Genomic DNA, 14,938 nt, shown 5'->3' on the forward strand with positions numbered 1-14,938 from the left:
GTCGGTGGAATTGAGACGCGACGCGCAGTGATGGTTGTCCCCGTCGGATAACGTGGAACAGCACCTGAAAATCTCTAAAGAAAATTGTTCCTCGCGTAATGTATGAAAGTCCGTTTGCGAGTCTGCACAGTCTTCTCAGCGATGCTAACTGCTGATTTTAATTGTCTGTTATGGTTTTATGATGATTTGTTATGCCCGATTAGTTAGTTATTGCAGTAGTGAGTGAATCATTCATCAAAATGGTTCAAATGGCTCTGAGTACTATGGGACTTGACTTCTGACGTCATCAGTCCCTTAGAACTTAGAACTACTTAAACCTAACTAACCTAAGGGCAGCACACACATCCATGCCCGAGGCAGGATTCAAACCTGCGACCGTAGCGGCCGAGCGGTTCCAGACTGTAGCACCCAGAACCGCTCGGCCACCCCGTCCGGCTAATCATTCATCACCGGCGTCGTTTCACATTCATTTGCGGTTCAGTATCAGTAGTTGTTGCTACGTTGCTAGGCAGAATTGCTCACTATAGCACGACGCAAATCCAGAGATCTATAATGCTATCTTGCTTTCGTCCGTCGTAATATTGTTTCGGCAAAACACTCCTTTCAATGCTCAATGTTCATCAAGTCACTCTTTCAATTAAAATGTTCACAGTTAGTTAATTTTGATCATCAACTATCACACAGTTCAATTAATGATGGAGCCAACACGTGAGATTTCCATTACTGACGAACAACTTTTATTGTTCCTTCTTAGGAGTTAGTTTATAATCATCACACCACACGCACACCGATGGATCAGATCAATCACGATTCCTTTCAGTTCGGTGATCGTGACAATTACGACAACTTTTACAATCGGCGTATTTGTATTATCTTCGTGTGGTCGTATTAATGTTTCCTACTCAAGGCTAATCAGGTATTGCAGACTTAGATACTATGTCCATTCTTCGTTGTAACTGTTCACTTTGATGAAGGTTGAGTCCAACAATAACATCTTCAATAATTAGAGTTCATTAACTCGTCGTACACTATCAGAATATCACTTTAGTTCAAGTCTTCAAGTCAGAATAACAGAACAAGGTCCGCGCATCTCTATTACGCAATAGTTTTTTTTTTTTTTGTATAGAAACAATCTCGTAGCGTTCCGTTTGTAGTACTATAACAAACGGTGCTCTCTCACGACTTGATAGCTAGCAAGCGACTAACATTTCCGTGATAGAGCATTGTAGAAACATTGTATTTCCTTTTCGCCGCGTTAACAACTCTCTTTCACAATAAATGTTATCTCCGACCGACATATTACTTTGGACTTAACTTTCGTCTACTGATTTGCAGTTATTACTGAGGTGTTTGATAGCTAATTAAAAATAACCTTTCTTTCTTTCTTGGCAACGGCCTTGCCGCAGTGGATACACCGGTTCCCGTCAGATCACCGAATTTAAACGCTGTCGGGCGTGGCCAGCACTAGGATGGGTGACCATCCGGCCCGCCACGAGCTGTTACCATTTTTCGGGATGCACTCAGCCTCGTGGTTCCAACTGAGGAGCTACTCGACCGAATAGTAGCGGCTCCGGTCAAGAAAACCATCATAACCACCGGGAGTGCGGTGTGCTGACCACACGCCCCTCCTATCCGCATCCTCATCTGAGGATGAAACGGCGGTCGAATTGTCCCGATGGGCCAATTGTGGCCTGAAGACGGAGTGCTTTTTTTTCTTTCTTTCTTTCTTCCTTTATATCTTGACATACTCAGTAATTATTGAAATTGGTGTTCATCAAAACTTTAAGGTCTTATATTACTGTCAGAGTTGTCGTACCTGTCAGGATAACACTGTTCCCGACTCTAAATTATCATGACATTCTTATTTGGGTTTTCGGGTTTCTTGGTATGTTACAACGTGCATCACTAGACTCAGTCTGGCAGATATCAAACCTTTGGCGATTGTCTTTGCACAGCAGACGGATAGTAACGTCTGAGATACGGTTAGGACCTTTCACCATTCCAGTCTGGACCTCAGACACACGGTGACAGCAGACTGATACGGGCACGCCAAGTGGAATATTTTTTGGCACCACACGAGCGGCGTCCTGTGTATGGTGCGGAGCCGATGTTACGTTCCTGCTCACTCTTTAGCGTGGCATCATTCGTTCTATATTCGAGAACGGGTTTTCCTTATATGGCAGTGCCTCGACATCCATACTAAGCAAGGTCGATACTCCGCAGTACTGTGCTATACTAACATGTTTTGAAGCAATGAATTCTACATCTACGAACGTGCTTTTGGTGGAGGCAAGAGAGAGCCACTACAACTGAGGAGAAATTTCTTGGCTCAGAAATTCATTCTTAGTAGAGAAGCACTTACAGTTCATCCTCTCCTTCATAAATTTAACTGCTTCATGGAGGACAATGGGTACACCAATAGGAGTCGAGGGAGGAAAGCATCTCTACTAGATTTATATTTTTTTATATTAACAGCTGTTTCTTTTAATAGAAAGACAGTCTGCATCGTATATATATATATATATATATATATATATATATATATATATATATATATATATCACATTTTATATATATCTCACATTTTATATATATCTCACATTTTACTTTTTTTATCTACTCCACTTCAGAGAAAGCAAAATTTGTCGATGTCTTTGAGAGTCTCTTGCCACTCTACATACACTCCTGGAAATTGAAATAAGAACACCGTGAATTCATTGTCCCAGGAAGGGGAAACTTTATTGACACATTCCTGGGGTCAGATACATCACATGATCACACTGACAGAACCACAGGCACATAGACACAGGAAACAGAGCATGCACAATGTCGGCACTAGTACAGTGTATATCCACCTTTCGCAGCAATGCAGGCTGCTATTCTCCCATGGAGACGATCGTAGAGATGCTGGATGTAGTCCTGTGGAACGGCTTGCCATGCCATTTCCACCTGGCGCCTCAGTTGGACCAGCGTTCGTGCTGGACGTGCAGACCGCGTGAGACGACGCTTCATCCAGTCCCAAACATGCTCAATGGGGGACAGATCCGGAGATCTTGCTGGCCAGGGTAGTTGACTTACTCCTTCTAGAGCACGTTGGGTGGCACGGGATACATGCGGATGAGCATTGTCCTGTTGGAACAGCAAGTTCCCTTGCCGGTCTAGGAATGGTAGAACGATGGGTTCGATGACGGTTTGGTTGTACCGTGCACTATTCAGTGTCCCCTCGACGATCACCAGTGGTGTACGGCCAGTGTAGGAGATCGCTCCCCACACCATGATGCCGGGTGTTGGCCCTGTGTGCCTCGGTCGTATGCAGTCCTGATTGTGGCGCTCACCTGCACGGCGCCAAACACGCATACGACCATCATTGGCACCAAGGCAGAAGCGACTCTCATCGCTGAAGACGACACGTCTCCATTCGTCCCTCCATTCACGCCTGTCGCGACACCACTGGAGGCGGGCTGCACGATGTTGGGGCGTGAGCGGAAGACGGCCTAACGGTGTGCGGGACCGTAGCCCAGCTTCATGGAGACGGTTGCGAATGGTCCTCGCCGATACCCCAGGAGCAACAGTGTCCCTAATTTGCTGGGAAGTGGCGGTGCGGTCCCCTACGGCACTGCGTAGGATCCTACGGTCTTGGCGTGCATCCGTGCGTCGCTGCGGTCCGGTCCCAGGTCGACGGGCACGTGCACCTTCCGCCGACCACTGGCGACAACATCGATGTACTGTGGAGCCCTCACGCCCCACGTGTTGAGCAATTCGGCGGTACGTCCACCCGGCCTCCCGCATGCCCACTATACGCCCTCGCTCAAAGTCCGTCAGCTGCACATACGGTTCACGTCCACGCTGTCGCGGCATGCTACCAGTGTTAAAGACTGCGATGGAGCTCCGTATGCCACGGCAAACTGGCTGACACTGACGGCGGCGGTGCACAAATGCTGCGCAGCTAGAGCCATTCGACGGCCAACACCGCGGTTCCTGGTGTGTCCGCTGTGCCGTGCGTGTGATCATTGCTTGTACAGCCCTCTCGCAGTGTCCGGAGCAAGTATGGTGGGTCTGACACACTGGTGTCAATGTGTTCTTTTTTCCATTTCCAGGAGTGTATATAACTAATTAAAATACTGCAGCCATCATCAGACTACGGAAATAGATGTAATTTCCCTGGGGCCCATTTGAAGGTGAGCGTGGAAAGTTTCCAAAACTAGATGATGGGAACTAACAAACAATTAAAAAAGTTTCCTAGTAGCAGTATTCTTTAATCTCCCATAGACAGTCACAGACTCTAGAATATCTGTCATGGTTAAGTTCAGTCTCTTGTCTGTGTTTAACAGTAAACCGTCCAGCACACCCAGCTGCAGCACACGTTATTAAACTGGTTTTATTATATCTACGTGCATATCTTAGTCACCGTCAGCTATCAGATGTGAAGATTTAATGGCCAAAAAACGTCAATATAGTCCTTGACTCTGGAGCTGTAGTTCCAAAATACGAGTATATTGGCCTAGAGTGACAGACTGTTAGCCTGTTAGCCGGCCGCTGTGGTCGATCGGTTCTAGGCGCTTCATTCCGGAACCGCGCGCCTGCTACGGTCGCAGGTTCGAATCCTGCCTCGGGCATGGATGTGTGTGTTGTCCTTGGGTTAGTTACGTTCAAGCAGTTCTAAGTCTAGGGGACTGATGACCTCAGATGTTAAGTCTCATAGTGCTTAGAGCCATTTGTACCCTTTTTTTACAGACTGTTGTGACGGCAGGCACAGAGTGCTGAGTTGCATGACAAATAATTGTCTGTTTCTCCAAGGTAGCCAAGTAACTACAAATTAAAATATTAATAAAAGTCACATTATTTACTCAAAGCTCAATACATAGTTAAAGACGTATAGGGATACTTTATGTAAAATATACGTGTTCACAAAATATCGCGTAGAGGCAAAGTCCTAACTGGATACATTATATTTTCCTTATCAAAAGTCCAACACAAGCTAGTAGGCTGGCTGTGCATAGTCCAATCTGTAAATATTTATAGACCAGAACAGAAATGTGGATTGTTGCTTAATGATTACTCTATGACCACTGCAAGGCAACTTGTGGATAACCACTTGAAGAGCTCGGAAATAACTGCTGCCCGCTACACTTGACTGGAGTCACTATTCCGCTGGCTCCACAACTGGAAATGGGTGGCTTGCAGCCATGTGGCCTCTTATGTAATGGAAGAGTAGAAGGTTACTCCATTTTCGTACACGTGCCCGGTGTAAGGAAGCAACTCAGAGACGTTGGCGCCGCCTGTCCGAGTTGGCACCTTCTACAAGTGTGATTGTGAACGTGTCGTTGTGCTGTTGAAGTCTGCCGAGTAGGCGACCTGGCAGATCTGGCTGTATGACTGGAGAGTCTAACCCACACAACAGAGACCAAAACATTGCGCCTGAATACAGCATATTTTTAACAAAAATACTCCTAACCTGAAAGTTACAGTCACAGTGTTCCCCTGACCAAATGCCTGTTAATAATAATGTTCCGTTCGATAAAGAACCTTACTCGGGTGCTGTTCGCTTTGAGAGACCAATGTTCTATCACCAGCGAACCGTATCGCACTGATTTTCAGTCTGTGTGTAACAACTGCAACTTAAAAACAGTCCTATACCTCCATCATCAACACGCAAATTAACTATTAGTGGTGACGATGGAAAACCCTGCCTTGCATCTTTCATGATTTTTGGCCTTTTGTTTCATTCTGTCACTGTTGAAGGCTCCAGTCTGCGTTCCGTAAACAGAGTGGATTACGTTTCTATTCCTGTAGTTGGTAGCATATTTTAAAGGAATGTCATTGCATTCCATCATCAAGACTCTTATCGAAGTCTACAAATGCAAACTTTATTTGCTTGGTTAGCATACGCCTTCATCTATACATATATATATATATATACATACTACAAAAACCACTACAACGTCGAAGGGTACCTTATACAATAACTTATCACTCCACTCGAAACTGGAGTGAGGAAAAAACAAATGTCTGTACGAGCCTTGATTTCTCTTATCTTCCATTTTCGGTCCTTATACGACATTTAATTGGTGCCAGCCACTGTGGCCGAGCGGTTCTAGGCGCTTCAGTCTGGAACCGCGCTGCTGCTACGGTCGCAGGTTCGAATCCTTGCTCGGGCATGGATGTGAGTGATGTCCTTAGGTTAGTCTCTAGAGGAACGGAAGGTTCCAAATGATTGGAAAAGAGCACAGGTAGTCCCAGTCTTCAAGAAGGGTCGTCGAGCAGATGCGCAAAAATATAGACCTATATCTCTGACGTCGATCTGTTGTAGAATATTAGAACATGTTTTTTGCTCGCGTATCATGTCGTTTCTGGAAACCCAGAATCTACTCTGTAGGAATCAACATGGATTCCGGAAACAGCGATCGTGTCAGACCCAACTCGCTTTATTTGTTCATGAGACCCAGAAAATATTAGATACAGGCTCCCAGGTAGATGCTACTTTCCTTGACTTCCGGAAGGCGTTCGATACAGTTCCGCACTGTCGCCTGATAAATAAAGTAAGAGCCTACGGAATATCAGACCAGCTGTGTGGCTGGATTGAAGAGATTTTAGCAAACAGAATACAACATGTTGTTCTCAATGGAGAGACGTCTACAGACGTTAAAGTAACCTCTGGCGTGCCACAGAGGAGTGTTATGGGACCATTGCTTTTCACAATATATGTAAATGACCTAGTAGATAGTGTCGGAAGTTCCATGCGGCTTTTCGCGGATGATGCTGTAGTATACAGAGAAGTTCATTAGAAAATTGTAGCGAAATGCAGGAAGATCTGCTGCGGATAGGCACTTGGTGCAGGGAGTGGCAACTGACCCTTAACATAGACAAATGTAATGTATTGCGAATACATAGAAAGAAGGATCCTTTATTGTATGATTATATGATAGCGGAACAAACACTGGTAGCTGTTACTTCTGTAAAATATCTGGGAGTATGCGTGCGGAACGATTTGAAGTGGAATGATCATATAAAATTAATTGTTGGTAAGGTTGGTACCAGGTTGAGATTCATTGGGAGAGTCCTTAGAAAATGTAGTCCATCAACAAAGGAAGGAGCTGGCTTACAAAACACTCGTTCGACCTATACTTGAGTATTGTTCATCAGTGTGGGATTAGTACCAGATCGGGTTGAAGGAGGAGATAGAGAAGATCCAAAAAAGAGCGGCGCGTTTCGTCACAGGGTTATTTGGTAAGCGTGATAGCGTTACGGAGATGTTTAGCAGACTCAAGTGGCAGACTCTGCGAGAGAGGCGGTCTGCATCGCGGTGTAGCTTGCTGTCCAGATTTCGAGAGGGTGCGTTTCTGGGTGAGGTATCGAATATATTGCTTCCCCCTACTTATACCTCCCGAGGAGATCACGAATGTAAAATTAGAGAGATTCGAGCGCGCACGGAGGCTTTCCGGCAGTCGTTCTTCCCGCGAACCATACGCGACTGGAACAGAAAAGGGAGGTAATGACAGTGGCACGTAAAGTGCCCTCCGCCACACACCGCTGGGTAGCTTGCGGAGTATAGATGTAGATGTAGATGTAGTTAAGTTTAGGTAGTTCTAATTCTAGGGGACTGATGACCTCAAATGTTAAGTCTCATAGCGCTTAGAGCCATTTAAACCATTTAATTGGTGGCAGTAGTATCATTCTGCAGTCTGTCACAAATACCGGTTCGTTCCCATTAGCTTTTTGCGAAAGGAATGTCTCGTTCCCTGCAGGGATTCCTATTTGAGTTCAAGGAGCATTTACGTACTACTCGTGTGTTTATCGAACTTCCTGGTAACAAATCTTAACAATCGCTTCAGTGTTTTCCTTTAATCCGACTTGATGGGGATCCCGCGCTCACAAGCGTAACCAGCTAACAGTCACGGACTGCTGTACAACGTATTCCATAGATAGTTCATGTACGTGGAGAGCAAGAGCGTTCCTAACCTGTACACGTTGTCTGTCCAAAAAGAGTCGAGACTGATTTTATTGCTGGCGTACAAGCGAAGTCAGGGCCGTTATTACTGTGGGAGCTTGAACTACCAACTGTAGACAACATATGTGGAACCCAACAGTCAGTCACCAGTGAGTTGTGAGCAGGCAGTGTTAAAAAGTGGATGTATGACCGTAGTGTGTCAACGTTGTTCTGTCACAAATTGCAGTGGAACAACATCTCTAAAGCAAATGTTCAAGACATTGTGCATCCTGCTATCCACGGGAGTTACCCAACGTTCTGCAAAGAGTTCAAAGAGACACTTGCCATGTGTGGACATGTGGACAAGCGTTGTCCTGTTGAAGTATGGCACCACAATACTGTCGCGTGAGAGATAACAAATGAGGACACAGGATGTCCTTGATATACCGTTGTGCAGTAAGTGTTCCCTCAATCACTATCAACTGTTGCTTTAAGTCATACCTGACGGCTATCCAAAAAAATTGGGTGAATGAGATTTCTACCCGGGTCGCCTCCATATTAGCCGACGTTGGTCATATGGCGTACTGCAGAACCACAGTTCATAACTGAACACAACGAGACTCCATTCATGAGCAGTCCATGCATTCCGGTCACTCTAAACGATGCCGTTTGTGTTGTGGCGTCAACGGCAGCCTACGCGTAATGGAACTGGTAATTCGGTAGTCCGACAGCTGCTGATTTCCGACCAGTGGTGCTGTATGACAGAAAATGTTGGACTGAGTCCAGTACTTGTGTTCGGCTGGCAGGTTCAAATGTGGTGGGACTGCGATAATCTTGGTACACAGAACGGCGATCCTCCCTTATAGTGATCAGACGTGGTCGATTTGAACCTTGAGGAGGAGTATGTCTGTTCTCTCGTTCTCATCCATTCCAACATCGGGACACTGTCGCTTCCGATAGCCATAAGAATCTGAGTTATGTACGATTCAATCAGCCGGCCAAATGGAGATGCACAGTAAGGCAGCTTTCAAACTTTATATTGCGCTGATAACGCTGTCTCACACGTGTACGCGGCATCAGGTCCTTCACATCGGTGACTCAACTTGTGACGCTGTTTACGTCTCATATACGCTACCAGACCCAGGAACAGCACTAAATACCATAACACAAAGGCAGTCCGCAGTTGGTGTGTACGTGTACGAAGGCACATTGATTTCTGATCATGCCTTCTCGATGCTGAACTCTTTCTGTCAGGAGTGTATGTATCTGAAGTGTTCCAATAACCAGGTCGTACATTTGTTGCAAACTACTAGCTTACAGGCTTGATATGTGTGACTAAAATTACTTTATCTTGCAGTGTTCTCACGATTCCATCTAGTCCGAAACAGATGATACGTTGTGACCTCTGACACTGTTTTTTTTTCTTTGCGGAAGCGTACACTCCTATTGCAGTAGACGAAGAGTGGGCTGGACTGTTCCAGCCAGCATTGTCGCCAAAACAATTGTCACTGCGTTTCCAAGTATGTAACCTTCCCGAACGCAAAAAGTTCACCTGTTTCAAGAAAAATCATGGTTGTGGCCCTAATGAAAATTAAAGAACTGACATTAGACAAATTTAGTGGTACTGCAGCCGTCTACACAATATGTGAATTTCAGAATTGTTACCTTATTTTTGTAGAAGATATAGAAGTTAAGCTTCGTAGAGTTATATATTGACAAGGCGGAAAAAGCACTCCGTTTCCTGATACTTATACATAGCAAACACAACTCAAAACGTCGGAGATATTCTTTGCGAGCGATGTTTTTTGGCAGTTAACCAGAAAAAAATATTTCAGTGACTTCCATAGTCTTTGAAATATGACATGATAAAGTTTGTTGGTGTTTCCTGGGACGTAGAAATTCTCCCGTTTCGAAATAATCATTATAGCTCCAACCCTAACGAGAATTAAAAACAAATTTGTGACGCTCTTGAAGACAAAAAATGGTTCAAATGGCTCTGAGCACTATGGGACTTAACTTTTGAGGTCATCAGTCCCCTAGAACTTAGAACTACTTAAACTTAACTAACCTAAGGACGTCACACACATCCATGCCCGAGGCAAGATTCGAACCTGCGACCGTAGCGGTCGCGCGGTTCCAGACTGTAGCGCCTATAACCTCTCGGCTACTCCGGCCGGCAGTATTTGTTTGGTTTACACTCTAATAGCTGTGCATCTGTAACGAGTACAGATTGGATACATGTTGAGTGAATGGTACGACGTGTTAACAACCTGTGTATAGTGCGGCTGTTTGGCGGAAGCGGGTGCAGGACATTGGTGGGCGTGCCTGCTGTGGGCATTCACACTGGCTAACCTCGCTCGCCTTCCGGCACCACAAGGACGCCGCTTGCCTTGCTCTTCTCTTCATCCATACTGGTCTTTTCTCTGCCGTGTGTGTGGTGCTAATACAGTGGTCAAAACAGTTACTAGATGTTACATTATGTAATGATTAGCAACCTACCTCAGGCACCGTGGCTAACTGGTTATTGTGCCTACCCGTGTACACCTTATCAACACGTCTGTTCACGGCAGTTTCAATACGACGGCTACCAGAGCAAAAAAATGGTTCAAATGGCTCTGAGCACTATGGGACTTAACATCTATGGTCATCAGTCCCCTAGAACTTACAACTACTTAAACCTAACTAACCTAAGGACATCACACAACACCCAGTCATCACGAGACAGAGAAAATCCCTGACCCCGCCGGGAATCGAACCCGGGAACCCGGGCGCGGGAAGCGAGAACGCTACCGCAACACCACGAGCGCTACCAGTGCAAATCGATTCGAATGGAGAGATAAGCACACTGTAATGAAAATTAGTTGGCGCAGATACCGTGTAGCCTTGATAATGGCCCCTGTTCGGCAACTGACAGAATCCACAAGTTTCCACAAGTACACCGCATCCAGGTGAACAAAGTCACTGATGATTGTATCTCGCACAACTGTGTAGCACTTAACGGATGTTGGGTGCTACACTTCCAAATAGTCCCATACATATTCCATTCGCGGTGCGATAGTGTGCTTGGATGTTCGTCAGACCACAAACGTTTGTGTCAATCCCGTGAACAGTGCTGCGTCATTTTGGAAGACAGGAGTGGCCACAGAATACCCATCATGACGATGTAGAAGAAAGTGCAGCACTTGGTCACCGTTAATGTTTAAGTCGCCATCAACATAACGGTAAACTACAAGGGTGGACCCAACTCCCTATACGAACCCCCGTATTATTTGAAGAGGCACAGTATCATAGCTCATCTCCAGTCACCTACTGTCCACTTTCTGTTCTGTTTGATCCTCTTCTATTTTGCTGTGGGCAATGGCCTTTTGCCAGGTACCCGACTCTGAACGTCCATTGCAGTGATCATTCCGAAACTGCCTGAGATGAATCTGCATTTATTGACAGCGGAAATTTCTCTCGAGTTTGATAGCGATTGTCATTCACAAGGAGAGTTGTAAAAGTACAGTACGCTACCGTCGACTACCATCTACATATACATCTGCATCCATACTCCGCAAGCCACCTGACGGTGTGTGGCGGAGGGTACCTTGAGTACCTCTTTCGGTTTTCCCTTCTATTCCAGTCTCGTATTGTTCGTGGGAAGAAAGATCATCGGTATGCCTCTGTGTGGGCTCTTATCTCTCTGATTTTATCCTCATGGTCTCTTCGCGAGATATACGTACGAGGGAGCAATATACTGCTTGACTCCTCGGTGAAGGTATGTTCTCGAAACTTCAACAAAAGCCCGTACCGAGCTACCGAGCGTCTCTCCTGCAGAGTCTTCCACTGGAGTTTATCATCTCCGTAACGCTTTCGCGATTACTAAATGATCCTGTAACGAAGCACGCTGCTTTCCGTTGCATCTTCTCTATCTCTTCTATCAACCCTATGTGGTACATATCCCACACTGGTCAGTAGTATTCAAGCAGTGGGCGAAAAAGTGTACTGTAACCTACTTCCTTTGTTTTTGGTTTGCATTTCCTTAGGATTCTTCCAATGAATCTCAGTCTGGCATCTGCTTTCCCGACGATCAACTTTATATGATCATTCCATTTTAAATCACTCCTAATGCCTACTCCCAGATAATTTATGGAATTAACTGCTTCCAGTTGCTGACCTGCTATATTGTAGCTAAATGATATGGGATCTTTCTTTCTATGTATTCGCAGCACATTACACTTGTCTACATTGAGATTAAATTGCCATTCCCTGCACGAGGCGTCAATTCGCTGCAGATCCTCCTGCATTTCAGTACAATTTTCCATTGTTACAACCTCTCGATATACCACAGCATCATCCGCAAAAAGCCTCAGTGAACTTCCGATGTCATCCACAAGTTCATTTATGTATATTGTAAATAGCAACGGTCCTACGACACTCCCCTGCGGCACACCTGAAATCACTCTAACTTCGGAAGACTTCTCTCCGTTGAGAATGACATGCTGCGTTCTGTTATTTAGGAACTCTTCAATCCAATCACACAAATGGTCTGATAGTCCATATGCTCTTACTTTGTTCATTAAACGACTGTGGGGAACTGTATCGAACGCCTTGCGAAAGTCAAGATACACGGCATCTACCTGTGAACCTGTGTCTATGGCCCTCTGAGTCTCGTGGACGAATAGCGCGAGCTGGGTTTCACACGATCGTCTTTTTCGAAACCCATGCTGATTCCTACAGAGCAGATTTCTAGTCTCCAGAAAAGTCATTATACTCCAACATAATTCGTGTTCCAAAATTCTACAACTGATTGACGTTAGAGATCTAGGTCTATAGTTCTGCACATCTGATCGACGTCCCTTCTTGAAAACGGGGATGACCTGTGCTCTTTTCCAATCGCTTTTCCGATACGCTCTTCTAGAGACCTACGATACACCGCTGTAAGAAGGGGGGGGGGGGCGAGTTCCTTCACGTACTCTGTGTGCAATCGAACTGGTATCCCATCAGGTCCAGCGCCCTTTCCTCTTTTGAGGGATTTTAATTGTTTTTCTATCCCTCTGTCATCTATTTCGATATCTCAGTGTGCGTAGACTACGGTAATTTTCCTGGCAGGTTTGACTAGTTAATTTCGTACCCACGCAACGAGTACATTTTGTGTGTTGCATACCCACCGGGTTGCTATCTCATAACGATTGCTTTCTTTGCGTATGCGAACAGTGTATTACTATATTCCCCTATAAACCGGATGCCGGCCGCGGAGGTCTAGCGGTTCTAGGCGCGCAGTCCGGAACCGCGTGACTGCTACGGTCGCAGGTTCGAATACTGTCTCGGGCATGGATGTGTGTGATGTCCCTTGGTTAGTTAGGTTTAAGTAGTTCTAAGTTCTAGGGGACTGATGACCACAGATGTTAGGTCCCATAGTGCTCAGAGCCATTTTATAAACCGGAGGCGGTGAGCTGTCCAGAAGCTGAGTGACAACATATAAAAGGCTCGGTAACCTGCGGAACATTTTTGTTCCACGTAGCTATCCCCCTGTCTGATACTCATGAATAATCAGTATTTACAGCAAAACAAACTGTCAATTTTAAAGCACGCTTTGTTTGAAAATTGTTGATTTGTAATGCGAAACAGAGGGAGATTGCAAAAATAAAAATAATACAGGTTTATTGTAGAGCGCTAGAAAACGCAAATTCGTCGACAAAAAGCGGAAACAAAATAGCCGCAAAACAAAAGTATATAAAACATCGGCTTAATACTTCGTCGAACTTACATAAAGCATGTTTCTTTTGTTCATAAACAACTTTCGAATTCAACAATAATAACAGGTAACTCTAGCAGTTGATGATGACGAAGAACGTTCTGCGAGCACAAAATAACAACAGTGATTATAAATATTTTTATGCTAGCGCATCTAGACTGTGCTGCTTGCATCAAAAGTAAGTGCTTTGATTACGTACAAGCGCAGAACGTACGCGATCAACCAAGTTTTATTGCTTATAAAATGCAATTTATATTCTGTAAGGATATAAAAACACACAGTGGTCTAACACGGAATGATTTGTGGTTCTAATTATGTGCAAAGGAGTGGTACTCGTCTCTGTTTGCTGTCTTTTCACGACCGCTGCTCCTAAAGCGTGATGTACGGCTGCGAGTGGCGCATAGACCACCAAAACCAGCAGCCACGGAAGGTTAAAGTTGAATAAATCAGGCAAATCATCAGGCTCTTTCACGTTTTGAACCATTCAGTGAACGAGCGCGCAGCAGACCTCGTATATGGCGGAGATACGCGTTGTTTACGACCGGGAGAAGGCGTGTTGGTTGCGTTATGTAACAGCGCGCGCTTTGATCCAGACAAGTTCATCTTGCATTGTCGGCGTTATTTATTTTCTTCTTCTTCTTTTCCTCGAAATCTGCCCTGAGTGGCAGTGGCCGCAAATGTTGGGGAGTAGCCTATCCGCAATTTCATCGTTACTTTCATTCTGACGCCACAACAGTCAGTTACCGTAAGGCCGGCTTCACACGCTACGGCCTCCACAGTACGGAAGTCGCCAGCTTTTCGAGAGATCGCGGCATTAAATGGAGGGTCTGACACACTACGAGACACAGTGGCGACCGCACTGTATCAGATCCGCCGCCCTACTGCTTCGTCTGCCTGGTCGGGCTGAAGGCGAATGCACTACTGGCCATTAAAATTGCTACACCAAGAGGAAATGCAGATAATAAACGGGTATTCATTGGACAAATATATTATACTAGAAATGACATGTGATTACATTTTCATTCAATTTGGGTGCATAGATCCTGAGAAATCAGTACCCACAACAACCACCTCTGGCCGTAATAACGGCCTTGCTACGCCTGGGCATTGAGTCAAACAGAGCTTGGATGGCGTGTACAGGTACAGCTACCCATGCAGCTTTAACACGATACCACAGTTCATCACGAGTAGTGATTGGCGTATTGTGACGAGCCAGTTGCTCGGCCACCATTGAACAGACGTTTTCAGTTGGTGAGAGATCTGGAGAATTTGCT

At 45.3% G+C, this 14,938-nt stretch overlaps 1 protein-coding gene and 1 pseudogene across 1 annotated transcript in view; both read left to right on the forward strand.

Annotated features, from left to right (window-relative positions):
- LOC124555375 (organic cation transporter protein-like) overlaps positions 1 to 14,938 on the forward strand; it is a 448,833-nt gene that overhangs the window by 164,994 nt on the left and 268,901 nt on the right. The gene's annotated exons all lie outside the window — the stretch shown is intronic.
- Positions 1,388 to 1,505, forward strand: LOC124556977 (annotated as a pseudogene).

The sequence above is a fragment of the Schistocerca americana genome, chromosome X (genome assembly GCF_021461395.2).
Source record: "Schistocerca americana isolate TAMUIC-IGC-003095 chromosome X, iqSchAmer2.1, whole genome shotgun sequence".
Taxonomy (NCBI): domain Eukaryota; kingdom Metazoa; phylum Arthropoda; class Insecta; order Orthoptera; family Acrididae; genus Schistocerca; species Schistocerca americana.